Raw genomic sequence first — 15,868 nt, 5'->3', positions numbered from 1 at the left:
CCCTGTACCAAATGTAGGTTATACTGGAACTCATGGGAAAAGAACCAATAAGAACTCTTAACCAAAAATGCCCATCTTGACAGTTAACAATTAGAACCTCACCCACTTGGTCAGGAGGTTTGCCAGTTCCCACAATACAGTCTGTACACTTGGAAACATTCCTGCAAACTCAGTTTATGATCTATTCAATCAAAGCCAGTTGGCAGTCACCCAGGGAAAATGTTTCTTACAGCCCTTTACTAATGTCTATTATCTTCTATAATCATCTCTCCCGGGCCTCCCTTGTTTTATTACAGTCCCACTCTGCCTTTTTCTACTTTCCTGTAATTAGGGACCCTGATTTAACTCAATATTTTGAGGTAAACACCTGTCAAAATAAGGGCCTCATAATTGCAGGACATATTTCTACCACATCAGCCTCTACTCATCACACAGCTTCAATCCCCACATCATAATTTCACTTCTGCCTTGGTTTCTCCTGGTTTTACACAACAGATGAGCAAGTGATAAGAGGCAGTGGAGAAGCAAAGCCAAGGTCACCTGAGAAGCACCCTGAAACTGCTCCAGTACTGCCTAACAAGGTATCACTGCCATCTTTAAACCAAGTTTCAGATTCCACAAAGAAATGCCCTCGAGAAGGAATCTGACCTCAGAAAAGCAGTTCCCAGAGATGTTTACTCTCTGGTTCATAATGCCAAAGCAATGAGTCTTTTGATATTAGGATTCAACTTTTCTTAACAAGGAGATTTGACTCTTTTGAAAAATACTTCCTTTGTGTTCTATTTGCCTCTGACTATGATCCAGCCTGACATTTCGATTTTGGATCAGGAGAAAAAAAAATGCATAGTTTTAGAAAATTCTATTATAATTAATATTCTTGTGTGGTCTTGAAGGAATCAGAAAGTCTCTGCCTAATTAAGGGCAAAGGAAAAGAGTCTTTTGACATGATCTGACAACTAAAATTGCAGGCAGAGGTGCTGGGAAGAAAGATCCACTAACTCCACTCCACTAACCTCCCTTCTTCAGACCTCAGAGGGTGTCTGGGTCAGGTTCTATGTTACAGGACAGATGGCTTAAGAACAAAAGGTCTATGGAGAACAGTGTGGAGATTCCTTAAAAAACTGGAAATAGAACTGGCATACAACCTAGCAATCCCACTGTTGGGCATACACACTGAGGAAACCAGAATTGAAAGAGACATGTGTACCCCAATGTTCATCACAGCGCTGTTTAGAATAGCCAGGACATGGAAGCAACCTAGATGACCATTGGCAGATGAATGGATAAGAAAGCTGTGGTACATATACATAATGGAATATTACTCAGCCATTAAAAAGAATGGATTTGAATCAGCTCTTATGAGGTGGATGAATCTGGAGCCTATTATACAGAGCAAAGTCAGTCAGAAAGAAAAACACTAATGCAGTACACAAACGCATATATATGGAATTTAGAAAGATGGTAACGATGACTCTATATGTAAGACAACAAGAGAGACATAGATGTAAAGAACAGACTTTTGGACTCTGTGGGAGAAGGCGAGGGTGGGATGATTTGAGAGAATAGAATTGAAATGTGTATTACCATATGTGAAACAGATCACCAGTCCAGGTTCAACGCATGAGACAGGGCGCTCAGGGCTGGTGCACTGGGATGACCCTAAGGGATGGGATGAGGGGGGGGACGGACGAGGGTTCAGGATGGGGGAACCTATGGCTGATTCATGTGACTGTATGGCAAAAACCACTACAATATTGTAAAGTAACTAGCCTCCAATTAAATAAATTAATTTACAAAAAAAAAAAAGAACAAAAGATCAACAGTTCCCACAGGTAAGCACACCATTCCCTTGGCAAAGTCTGTTTTCTTCCCACTCTCCTTGAGGTATCCAAGGCTTCCTGGTCCAAACCTACTGTGAAGAAAGGGCTCATGATTTTATCCTGTTTACATCAGCTATCTCCTGTAGAGTTTATCATTTGTGCTTTTGTCTAATTATGAAGTTAAATGTTTAATATCTAATTAAAGACTTTCAAGAATTGGGTATCAAAATTGGGAGAGCAGAGTGGTCCTCTATGAGCCTGTGTATATTAGGAGGACTCTTCATATTAAATATGGGGAGGATGAAATTTTAAAAGTTTTAAAAAAACCAAACCAATAAGCATCTTTTCACTTCTGAAAAATGAAGCATATCTTTCAGAATCACTAACAATTATACAGAAATATACTTTTTCTCCTTTTCAATTTTCTTTCAAAGTTCCTGTGATTTTTACAGTAGCAATACCCTTATAAGTCACTTAAAGTATTAATATTCCCATTATTTAGGTAAAAAATTTGAGGACACAAGGTTAAATAGTTTTATGACTATTCTGAGAGAACAAAGATAAATATAAATATGAAAAGATGATAAAATAAATATGAAAAGATGTTCAAATAACAATATAAAGTGTAATTTGAGTTAATAACATATGTACTATGGAAATACGAGCTCTAAACATTTATTCATTCTAAACCCATGGACTGAATACCTCTTTTATTTGAGGCACTAGAGATGAGAATATGAAAACCATGGTTCTTATCTTTCTGGGAGAGATCTATCTGGGCAGGGAGAAGGATACATAAACCACTAGGATACAGTATGATGAGTTACAGGAAAGAAGAAGCCCTTTTGGTTCAGAGAAGGTGACTCACCAAATTGAGTACTGATGGTAATGAAATATTATCTAAGAGAATGGGGGTAAAAAGGAAATTTCAGGCAGAAGGTAAAATATGACCAAAGGTTAGAGAAAGCATGTCTTCTATGAAAAGGATCCCTTCAACTGAACCCTCCATTTTTTTTTTTTTTTCCAGATTAGAACAAGAGAAAAATGAACTTGTGAAAAAAAATCGCCTGGATTGTTGTATGTTTGAACACTAAATATAGCAGCCATGTGGGAAGCAAAATTTCTTGACAAGGTAAACTAGACAAGGGTCAAGGTAAGCTAAGACCAGGGTCGACGTGCTGCAGTCCCACCCCTCTGTCTTGAGGGCTCAGAGAGGGGTAAAGGGGCATTTAACACCTGTTGCCCATAGCCAACCCCCTCCAGGCTCCTTGCCTCCAGCCTCAGTCTGAGTAGAAATGCTTCCCTCCTCTTGAGAATTTCCCGAAGCTCAACTTATTTTCTGAGTTTTTATTCTTTCCTTTGAATCTAAGAGCTAAAACAACTTAAAAAGCAAAAACTACATAGAGCAATGTTTTGTTTCCTGCTTGGTCTACCAAAACAGAACTAAACTGCCTTTAAAAAATGTGTTTTCCTTAAAGGTGTTAAAAATTACAAGGGACTCTCCTAAAACAAAGGATGGTCTAACATACAGAACTGAAGTAGCAGACCAGAAGTCTGGAAGAGAGTCTGATTTTAATTCTGCAAATGCCATCCTCTAAATGGATAATGAGTTTGGTCCTTTAAAAACCACAGTTAAAATTCACCTTCTTTATGCAGATTTCTGTGAATTAATCAGAATGCGTGTAAAAACATTTTCACTCCTTAGAATAAAGATCATGTAGATGCAAGATTTGTAAGTGTGAAGTATCACAACTATTTTCTAGGTTATTTAACTTTCATTGTGGATAAAAATATATATTTTTGGCACACCGATTACAGTTCTACTGCTTATAATTGCCTTTTGGTTCCAATTAGCTTACAGAATTCTCCCTGTGGAACACTTGGGTATTCATAAATGACAATGAAGCAAATAAAACCCCATGATATAGGACACAGAATAAAGCTTAGGAGACAATGAGAATCCTAAGAGGAAAACACATAAAAAGCACTGTATTGTAATGGATACCATAGATGGCATGGCAGGACTTTTATTTGCCTATTTCTCACTCTTGCCCTCTCTGATAAGTTCAATTTGTATCTTTTCTGGAAAACTAAAGTTCCCAATATGAAAAATCTCTTTCAGCCTGAAGGATGTGCTCAGTTATTAAGCCTTTATTATCACATACTGCAACAAGTTTATCGTCAGCCCAATGCCACGATCAGGATTGTTCCATATGTTACACTCAGTAAAAACTGTGCCTTACACCTGCACTAGAGAACATACCCTAAATGACCAACTTCCTATTTTATATTCATTTCACTTGACGATAATTTTATAGAACTTTCAAGGAAAGAAAAAGAGGAAAAAACAACAACAAAAAAGAAAAGGCTGTGAAAATGAATCCCTTCAATGCAAAGACTGAACAGAGAACATTTTTATAGCTCAATGGCAGCTCATTGTTTGAAAGAAGTTATAATGAAAATGCCGATAGCCCACTCACTTCAATAGCACTAGAAATTACTGTTGTTATAATAATAATACAGACTAGACTAATAGCTATTCAAACAAAAAGTTCCTGATAGATAGTGGAGGATAATTTGTATTCTCTGGACATAGAGTATGTAGAAAACATGACAGTCTACAATAAAATCCAACTTTCTACACTAACGAGTGGAGTAACTCACTTGAAAAAAAGAAAGATGAAAAGACAGTTCATTTAGAAAGCATAATTTCTTGAAGATTTCCAAATAAGCCAAAACACTTAGCTAGTGAAAAAAAAAAAAAAAAGACATATTGGGAATTCAAATGCAAAGCCAATGTAATATCCCAATAAAGATTATAGATTAATATCCCCAGGTTTAACTCTAGACATATTTATAACAAAATGATTTAGTTCACAGAAACTTAAAACTGGAAACCAGCTACCTTACCTTATCCTCAGTTTTGATCATTATACAGATCACTAAGGACACAGGGTTAGAAACCAGGCGTCTGTTAAACCCAACAGGAGGAAAGAGTTTTTTTCAGAAATTTAAAAAATGTGTTACTCTAGATTCATGCCACTGAGTAAGTATACAATTCAGGCCAGTGTCCTACAGCACCTCTCACATGGATAGCCTATAAAACAAAAGCTGATTTTATCATGACAGTCTTAAGGCATTGCAAGATCTGAAGTGCCTTCTGAATCAGAAAAAAATATATAAAGTTAGAATGAAGGTTATGGCAAGTATATTTTCATAGTACACAAACTCTTTGAAACTACACCCTTCATTTGGTAACTGTCAGAGTCAAAACACTTGAGTTCATTTTAACACCATATTTTATAGTTAGTCTTAGGTAAGTTAGCTTACTATAAATGACCCAGTAGTTCATTGGGGATAATACCCTAACTACCATAGAATCTTACCAATTAGGTCATCTGGTCAGTGGTTCATATTAAATTTATCTGGGATTCTGTACAATGTATTCATGCCTGGGCTCAACCCAGACTATTACTGCGGATTGTGTATTAGCTCAATACACACTTGCTGAACTGAACTAAATGGGCTAATTGTTTTCTTCTGTTCTAGACATTAGGCTTTCTCATTACTATCATATGTCCTCCCCTCAACAGATATACACACACATTTTGTCATCCAGTGGTTCTCATTTCTCCTGGGAGTCTCCAAAGCCATTACACCATCATACTAGAAACCCTTAATGTTTCCAGGCTGCTGAAAGGAAATGACAATAATGCCTCTCTTATAATCTACAGAGAACAACAGAAGGTAATACAACTTAATAAAAGAACTCTGGGGCTTCCAGTTTGTCCCTCCATCCTAACAATAAAGAAGCTGGATGGGCTGAAAAATAAACAACTCTTCTTGAATCCTTAAGAGAGGGGAGGACAAAGGACACGCCTTGGTCCCCAACACTAGAAAGACAGACAAGCAAATGCAAGAAGTCACCACTTATAGGAGAGACTCAGCAGCAGAAACTACTCCAAGATCCAGTGCCAGGGCAGAAAAACCTGCACTGTAGATGATAAATTCAGGCCTCCCAGGTGGCTCAGTGGTAGAGAATCCACTTCCCTACACAAGAGATGCAGGCTTGATCCCTGGGTCGGAAAGATAACCTGAAGTAGGCAATGGCAACCCACTCCAGTATTCTTACCTGGGAAATTCCATTGACAGAGGAGCCTGGTGGGCTGCAGTTCAAGGAGACACAAAAAGAGTTGGACACAACTGAGCGACTGAGCACATTTGACAGATTGCTGGTGGCTCACTGTTGACAACCCTAAGAGTTAAAAAAAAACTCAAGGAGCCCAGTCACTGGGGTAACCCCATCATATTTTAAAACTTTAGGAAGCTCAACCAGATTCCCACAGAATTATGGGAGAAAAAATCCTCTTCACGCAGAGGGAGGGCAAGACGCATTCCTGTCTTAACAATGCCTACCCTCAGAGGAAACTAGTCAACCAGCATACAACCTGCTAGGGTATTATCAGAGCCTAGCTGACCTGGGGAAGAAAAATACTCAACTCTCGTCCTCTATAGTCATTCTGTTCCACCTTAGCAGGGATAAAGAAACCTTATGAATGTGTATGCGTGCATATGCACACACATTTGTGAGGTTTATCATCCAGAGCAAAAGTTCACTAAAAAATGAGATCTAATCATAGGACTAAAGAATATTTCCCCTCCCCCCTCACCTCACAACTGCACTGAAGGCCTATTTACAGCAGGTCCCTTCACCTGGTGCATTACACTTGGCTACCCAAGAAAAAAACTGCAAGACCTGCCACAAGGCTATTGAACCTCACAGTGTCTTAGTTCACTCATTTATAAAATGGGGAAAATAATAGTATTTTACAGAATTTTTATTCACACTGTATGTGTTAATATATGTAAAGTATGCTTAGAACTCTAACATTAAAAAAAAGGTATAATGAACATTAGTCATTAATGCTATTATTATCATTATTATCGCAACAAAAGGGAATTTTGTCCAGATCAGCTGGAAACAGAGCTAGGAGAACAAAGGTAGATGGGACCTGAAAGCCTTCACAAAGAAGGCTCCTCGTGAGCTGAAGCAGTGGCAGGAAGGGATGCCCTGTAGGGACAGAGGGCACACAACACGTGGGCCACCATGAAAGATGAGATCAGAGAAGCAGGCCGGTACTGAACACATATCCTCAGGTTCACAAGCACTTCTGTTCCAGCTAAGACATGTGGATCAGTATGGTCGAAGGAAGACACAGGAAGACTTTCACAAGGGATTATGTAAGTAACTGCATTTGAACTTTGCTGTGGTGGGAAGGGAACAGGAAGACAAATTCTGGAGGTGACAAGACTGGTTAGAAGGTGATCTCCGATGTCAGGCGACAGCTGGAGAGTAGACAGTGACAGAGATGGAGGGAGGAAGAAATGCACTGCGAGCTAGTCAGGGGGTAAAATGAGGAGTATCTTATGACTAAACACGTATGGAGTGGGGCAGGAGAAAGGAAGGAACAGAGAATATACCAAGATGCCAGACTTGAGTGTAGGGTGGTGGATGGGCTGGGTGGTTATGTCGTCAGTCAATAAGGATACAGAACACTTGAACAACACTACCAAATGACTTGGACTTAATTGGCATTTGTTGAACAGCCCACCCCAAAAAGTAGAATACACTTTCTTTTCAGTTTTACACAGAACATCTCTTAAGATAGACCACTTTCTGGGCCATAAAATAATTCTTAATAAATTAAAAATGATTTAAGTCATACAAACTATTTCCTCTTGCTGTTTAGTTGCTAAGTTGTGTCTGACTCTTTTGTGACTCCATGGACTGTAGTCCACCAGGCTCCTCTGTCCATGGGATTATCCTAGGCAAGAATGCTAAAGTGGGTTGCCATTTCCTTCTCCAGGGGATCCTCCTGACCTAGGAATTGAACCCATGTCTCCTGCATTGGCAGGCAGACTCTTTACTACTGAGTTACCAGGGAGGCTCCATTTTCTCTTATGATACAGAGTTAAATTAGAAATTAAAAACAAATGTACCTGGGAAATCCCAAATACCTGGAAACTAAATAATGCACCTCTAAATAACCCATAAAAAGAAAGTGAAGGTGAAATCAGAATATATTCTCAACTAATTCAAAGTAAAAATACCAAATAAACATACCAAAATTTGGGGGCGTGCAGCAAAAGTAGTACTTAGAAAATTAAAGTGCTAAATGTCTGTATTAGGAAAAGTTATCAAATCAATGAGCAAATATTCTATCTTAGGAAACTAGAAAATTAAAAGCAAATTAAATTCAAAATCATAAGAAGAAAAGATGTAATAGACTAATTCCAGGTATGTTTGCTGTAAGCATTTTTGTTGTAAACATTTTTGCCACATAACTAACTGGTCATAAGGCAACTATGAGACAAAGATAATATAACTGGTTGACAGTTTTTGGTTTGACTGTTTTGTTTCAACTGGTTGAGAGGTGTTAAGCTTTTCTAACACATCACCAACTGTTAATGATGACCCTGTCCAGCTGACAGATGATGCCGATTTGCCCCAAGAGCTGTTTCCTATTTTGAGACACACTCCATTAGAGGAGAAAGAGGCTGAGGATCTCAAAGGTAAAGAGTTGAAACCACGTTTCCCCTTAGAAATTTGGAATGTCTGCAAACAGACATGTGACAATATACCAAGAACCAGCAAAAGTTCAGAAGCTTTCACAATACAATATAAACCTCAGGTATAACAAACATGCATCCTATTGTTTGGAAACTGATCTCTTTCCTAATGAAGGAAGAAATTTTTGCGAAAAAATAAAAAGTGTGATGCCAAACAAGGGGACAAATCATATATATACACACACACATATACATATACATGAATATAATGAACAAAAGAATGCAAGCAAGTGCTCAGGGACAGCTCACACATAAAATCAGTTATTTGCATTGTACTGTCATGAGCCTACTGCACACACTTTACTTTTCATTACTTCACGTTTTATGGCAAGAGTGCCTTATGGCCAATTAGTTATGAGGCAAAAATGACTGTGGCAAAGATGCTTAAGGCAAAAATACTAGACACAAACCAGACCAGAGCTGAAATCAATGAAACGGGAAACAGAAAAATAACAGAGAGAACCAGTGGAGCTAATTGCTGGTTCTATGGAAAGATCAACAGAATTCATAATAGTTACAGGCATACCTCATTATTGTACTTCACTTTATTGTGCTTTGCAGATACTGTGTTTTTTTACATATAGAAGGTTTGTAAATGGCAAAGGGTTGACATGGCAACCCTATGTCAAACAATTCAGTCAGCACCATTTTTCCAACAGCATTTGCTCATTTCATGCATCTGTGTCACATTTTGATAATTCTCTCAATATTTCCAATTTTTCCATTATTATTAGATTTGTCTGGTGATCTGTAATCAGTGACCTTTGATGTTACTACTGTGACTTACTGAAGGCTCAGATGATACCATTTTTTAGCAGTAAAATAATTAAGGTTTGATTAAGATATGAACATTTTTTTAAACATAATGCTAATTCACACTTAATAGACTATAGACTTGCTTTATCACAGTGGTCTGGAAACCTGCAGTATCTTCAAGGAATGCCTGTAGTTAGACTGACCAGAAATAAAGAAGTCACAAATTACCAATTGCAAAAATGAGAGAGATGACATCACATGTTCTACACACATATACCAAATACCAAATTCTATACACAAATACCAAAGCTCCCTCAGAATGAAATGTATAACCTAGACAGACATGTATTTACTAAAGAAGTTGAATTTGTAATTTTAAAAAATCTTGGAGTTGAATTTGTAATTAAAAAAAAATCTTCCTACAAAGGAAACTCCAGGCCTAGATAGTTTTCCTGGTAAATTCTATAAAACACTTCATGAAGAAATAACAGTAATGATTCTTTCAGAAAATTTAAGACAGTAGTTCTCAATTCATTCTTTGAGTATTAAACTATTGCCAAACCCAGACAAAGACATTACCAAAACATAACAATAAAAAGGACAATATATCATTACTAACTGGGGTTTATCTCAGGAAAGCAAGTTTAACATCTGAAAACCAATGTAATTCACCATATTAACAAAAAAGAAGAAGTATAAAATCATTTCTGTTGATGCAGAAAGGGCATTTGACAAAATCTAACATCCAACTTACATAGGACAACTATACAAAAAAGGTGTTAATGACTTGAATAACCCTGATGGTATGGTCACTCACCTAGAGCCAGACATCCTGGAATGTGAAGACATCTGGGCCTTAGGAAGCATTACTACAAACAAAGCTAGTGGAGGTGACAGAATTCCCAACTGACCTATTAAAATTTTTTTCCATTTAGTGCAACACTAACAGCATCATCTCACGCTAATAGATGATGCTGTTAAAGTGTTGCACTACATATGTCAGCAAATTTGGAAAACTCAGCAGTGGCCACGGGACTGGAAGAGGTCAGTTTTCATCCCAATCTCAAAGAAGGGCAATGCCTAACAATGTTCAAATTACCATACAATTTCACTCATTTCACATGCTAGCGAGGTTATGCTCAAAATCATTCAAAGTAGGATTCAGCAGTACGTGAGTCACGAACTTCCAGGTGTACAAGCTGGATTTTGAAGAAGTAGACAAACCAGAGAACAGATTGCCAACATTCACTGGATCATGGAGAAAGCAAAGGAATTCCAGAAAAATATCTATTTTTCCTTCATTGACTATGCAAAAGCCTTTGACTGTGTGGACCACAACAAACTGTGCAAAATTCTTAGAGAGATTGGAATACCAGACCATGTTATCTGTCTCCTGAGAAACTTGTATGTGGGTGAAGAGGCAACAGCTAGAACCAGACATGGAACAACAGACTGGTTCAAAATTGGGAAAGGAGTATGTCAAGGCTATATATTATCACCCTACTTATTTAACTTATATGCAGAGTACATCGTGTGAAATGCCACCTGGTTGAATCACAAGCTGGAATTAAGATTGCCAGGAGAAATGTCATCAGCTTCAGGTATGCAGATGATATCAGTCTAAAGGCAGAAAGGGAAGAAGAACTAAAGAGCCTCTTGATGAGGGTGAAAGAGAAGAGAAAGTGAAAAAGCTGGCTTAAAATTCAACAATCAAAAAATGAAGATCATAGCATCTAGCTCCAGCACTTCATGGCAAATAGAAGAGGAATAAGTGGAAGTAGTGACATTTTATTTTCTTGGGCTCCAAAATCACTGCAGACAGTCTGCAGCCATGAAATTAAATGACAACTGCTCCTTGGAAGAAAAGCTCTGACATAATGTATTAAAAAGCAGAGATATTACTTTGCCAACAAGGTCCACATAGTCAAAGCTATGATTTTGCCAGTAGTCATGTATGGATGTGAGAGTTGGACCATGAAGAAGGCTGAGGGCCGAAGAATTGGTGTTTTTGAATTGAATTGTGGTGTTGGAGAAGACTCTTGAGAATCCTGTGGATAGGAGATCAAACCAGTCAATCCTAAAGGAAATCAACTCTTAATATTCACTGGAAGGACTGATGCTGAAGCTCTAATACTTTGGCCATGATGCAGAGAGTCGACTCACTGGAAAAGACCCTGGTGCTGAGAAAGATTGAAGGCAAAAGGAGAAGGATGTGGCAGAGGATGAGATGGTTGGATAGCATCACTGACTGGATAGACATGAATTTGAGGAAACTCCAGGGGAGTACAGAGGAGTCTGGCAGGCTACAATCCATGGGGTCTAAGAGAGTCAGACATGACTTAGTAACTGAACTGCAACGACAAGCAACAACATCAAACATTCATTACTGATAAAAACTCTCAGCAAACCAGGACTAGACGGAAATGTCCTCCACCTGATAAAGTGCATCTACAAAAACTGCAGATAACCCTACACCTAATGGTAAAGGACTTAATGCTTTCTTCCTAAGATAAAAAATAAAGCAAGGATGGGGACTTCACTGGTGGTCCAGTGGCTAAGACTCTGCCTTCCAATGCAAGAGGCACAGGTTCAATCCATTATCAGGAAAGTAAGATCCCACATGCCACACAGTGCAGTAAATAAATAAATAGATAGAGAAATAAAGCAGGGATGCATTTTTTTTTAAACTACCTCCATTCAACACATGGCAGGAAGAAGACATAGAAGGTAGCCACATGGCAAAGGAAGAAAAACCTGTTTATTCATTTATACCCTGATTGTCTTTTTAAAAAAATCTGCTGGGATCTATAGAAAAAAAGCTACTAAAACTAATGTGAGTTCAACAAGGTTTTAGGATAAAAGATCAATTTACAAAAATCAATTTATTTCTATGTATTAGCAATAAACAGTAGAAATTCAAATTTTAAAACTACCAATTATAACAGCATCAAAATGACACCTGAAATAATCATAGATAAATATGACACAGAGTGTGCATATCTTCTGCTCTGACAATGACAAAACTGCTGAGAATTTAAAGACCTAAATAAATGGAGAGACATACTACGGACAGTAGTCAGAAAACTCAACATTGTTAAGATGTCAATTCTCCAGTACTGATCTACAAATACAATCCAAATCAAAATACAAGTAAGCTTTTATTGGTGAAATTTTCAAGACATTCTAAAATTCATATGAAATGCGAAGCCACAACATCTTTGGACAATAGAAAACATGTGGAGGACTAACACTAATTTCAAGACTTACTAGTAATTGCAAAAATTAAAATATCATTATAATGGTATACAGATGAAGAAAGCAACCAGTAGACCAAAGATACCAGAAACAGAGCTACACAGATACGAATGGTTTTCTACAAAATGCAAAGGCAATCCAGTGAAGAAATGATTTTCAACATATGGTGCTGGTGACAAGAGTCCCTGGTCGCATAGTGGATAAGAATCCAGCTGCCAGTGCACGGGACATGGGTTTGAGTCCTGGTCCAGGAAGATTCTACATGCAGAGTAACTAAGGCTGTGCACCACAGTTTCTGGGTCCACATGCTGCAATTACTGAAGCCTGCTGCTCTAGGGCCCACGAGGGGCAACAACTGAGCCTTTGTACTGTGGCTACTGAACCCCACTTGGCCTAGAGTCCATACACCCCAGTTACTGAGCCCGAATGCTGCAACTACTGAAGTCTGTGCTCTGCAACAAGAGAAGACACCACAGTGAGAAGCCTGTGTGCTGCAATAAACAGTAGCCCCTGCTCACCAAAACTAGAGAAAGCCTTTGCAAAGCAATGAAGACCTGGCACAGCCAAATAAATACATAAAATCATTTTAAAAGAACAAACAAATGGTGTTGGAACACACTGAATCCATATGCAGAAAAAAAAAAAAAACCCTTTAATTACCATATATAAAAATAGCTCAAAATGGATCATAAACCTAAATATAAAACTTAAAACTATAAAGCTTCTAGAAGAAAACACAGGGAAACATCTTTGTAACCCTGGGGAAAGAAAGGATTTCTTAGGTATTTACAATGCTCATAGTGTGTGATTCACAAAGGAACAAATTAACAAACTGGGCAACATCAAAAGTAAACACTTCTGCTCTATGAATAACATTATTAAGGTAATAAAAAGGCAAGCCACAGGGTAGGAGAAAATATATGGAAAGAATCTAATTTATCAAGGATTTGTATCCAAAATATATGAGACTCTCAAAATTCAATGATTAAAAGCACACAACTCATTAAAAAATTTGACAAAATATTAGAACATCAGTGAAGTTATATGTATGGTAAATAAGCACAGAAAAAGATGCTTAATATCAGTAGTCAGGGAAATGCAAATCAAAACGATAAGATACCACTACACATCTGTCACAACAGACAAATCTAGGAAGACTGACCACACACAACACTGGTGAGCATACGCAGCACCTAGAAGTATCTTATAGAGCTGGTGGAACTGTAACAGGATAAAGTCAGTTAGAAAAACAGTTTGGTAGTCTCTTAAAAAAATTAAACATATATCTAATTATGATCTCCTTTCACTATTCAGTATCGTAGGGCTTGCCTGTGCTCAGATTATAAAGAATCTGCCTGCAGCTCAGGAGAACTGGGTTCGATCCCTGAGTCAGAAAGATCCCCTGGAGAAAGAAATGGCAACCCACTCCAGCATTTTTGCCTGAGAAATCCCATGGACAGAGGGGCCTGGTGGGCTACAATCCATGGGGTCACAAAGAGTCAGTGACGACTGAGCGACTAACACTTTGACTTTCAGTATTTACCTAAGAAAAAAGAAAAGTATATGTTCCTACAGAGACTTATACTTTTCAAGCACCTTGTTTGTAACAGCCCCAAACAGTAATAACCTGAAAGCCCCTCAACAGGCTAATGGATAAATTGTGCTATATCCATACCTAGAATAATCAACAACAAAAAGAACTTATTTCACTTGGCATTATGTCACTCAAGTTCTTCCATGGTTTTTCATATGGCAGCATTTCCCTCTTTTCAAAGACTGAATAGTATTGCCCTGTGTTATATAATACATTTTAATTTATTCAGTCATCCATTGATGAATATTTAGGTTGCTTCCAAGTCTTGGCTATACTCACATAAGGAACCAAAAATTGTAAAATTCATAGAAGCAGAGAGTAGGACAGGGGTAGCCAAAGCCTGGGGGAATGAGGAAATGCAGAAGTAATCAAAGGATATAAGTTTCAGTTATGGAAGATGGGTAAGTCCTAGAGTTCTACCATACAACACAGAGTTTACAGTTAGTAATACTGTACTATATATTTAAATATTTGCTAAGAAGGTAGACCTTATATTAATGTTGTTAATCACAAAATAAATAAATAGGATAGGAGGAAACTTTTAGAAGTGATGGGTATGTTTATGGCATAAATTGTGGCAATAGTTTCAAGAATATGTACTTATCTCCAAACTCAAGCTGCATGCATTGAACATGTACAGCTTTTTATATATCAATCAAACCACAATAAAGTGTTTTTAAAAAATGATAGAATATTGTGGCTTCCCTCATAGCTCGGTTGGTAAAGAATCCGCCTGCAGTACAGGAGACCCTGGTTTGACTGCTGGGTCGGGAAGATCCCCCTGGAGAAGGGATAGGATACCCACTCCAGTATTCTTGGGCTTCCCTTATGGCTCAGCTGGTAAAGAATCTGCCTGCAATGCGGGAGACCTGGGTTTGATTCCTGGGTTGGGAAGATCCCCTGGAGAAGGGAAAGGCTACGCAATCCAGTACTCTGGCCTGGACAATTCCATGGAATGTATAGTCCATAGGGTCGCAAAGAGTCAGAGGGCTGAGTGACTTTCACTTCACTATTGTTAAACAAAGCAACATGGTTTAATCTCAAGATAATTATATTAAGTAAAAGGAGCCATAAAAAAAATAATATGTACTATACAATGTCTTATATAAAATTCTGAAAAATGCAAACTCATAGTCTGAAGGCAGAACTGTGGTTGCCTGGTGGAGTTAAGGAAGGGCATGAGGGAGTACGTTACAAAGGGCATAAGGGAGACTAGGGGTACGGGGGAGAAGTTACAGAGCAGCAAAAACTCTGGGCTGATCTCATCACCTTGATTGTAACAATGCTTTCACTCATACGTACATTTGACAAAACTTACCAAATTCAACTGCACTTTAAATGTGTGCCTTTAATTATATATCTCAAAGTTGCTGTTTTTTAATGGCATTAGTAATCCAAGTAGGAATAGTTTGTGCAGAAACTGCATTACAAATAGGACATAAGGAGGCAGAGACTGAGTGCAGACTACTTTCTCAAGAAGCTCATCAGCTTTGGGAACAGGAGAAGGAGAAGATGAGAGGGAGTGGAGAACTGACATAACCAGACAAAAAGTGGAGTTACATGTGTTTTAAGCTGGGAGGAGCCTGAGCATATTTATAAGCTGTAGAAAAGGAGCCAGTGGAGAGAATGAAATTGAAAATGTAGTGGTCAAGAGCCAACTGATGTAACATGAGGATGGAATATCCAAGAAAAAGATAAGTCTTGAATAAGACCAATCTTATGTATACACAAGCAGGCATGTTTTGTGGTTGTGTTGGGAAATGCAGGAGTGGATAGAAGAGTTAAGAGTCTGAGTCTGTGATTCTCTTCCTTT

General features: G+C 38.0%; 1 protein-coding gene across 1 annotated transcript in view; it reads right to left on the bottom strand.

Annotated features, from left to right (window-relative positions):
- VAV3 (vav guanine nucleotide exchange factor 3) overlaps positions 1 to 15,868 on the bottom strand; it is a 412,159-nt gene that overhangs the window by 64,315 nt on the left and 331,976 nt on the right. The window lies entirely within an intron of this gene.

Source organism: Cervus elaphus, chromosome 20 (assembly GCF_910594005.1).
Source record: "Cervus elaphus chromosome 20, mCerEla1.1, whole genome shotgun sequence".
Classification (NCBI taxonomy): Eukaryota; Metazoa; Chordata; class Mammalia; order Artiodactyla; family Cervidae; genus Cervus; species Cervus elaphus.
This window is presented reverse-complemented; position numbering and strand designations above follow the sequence as displayed.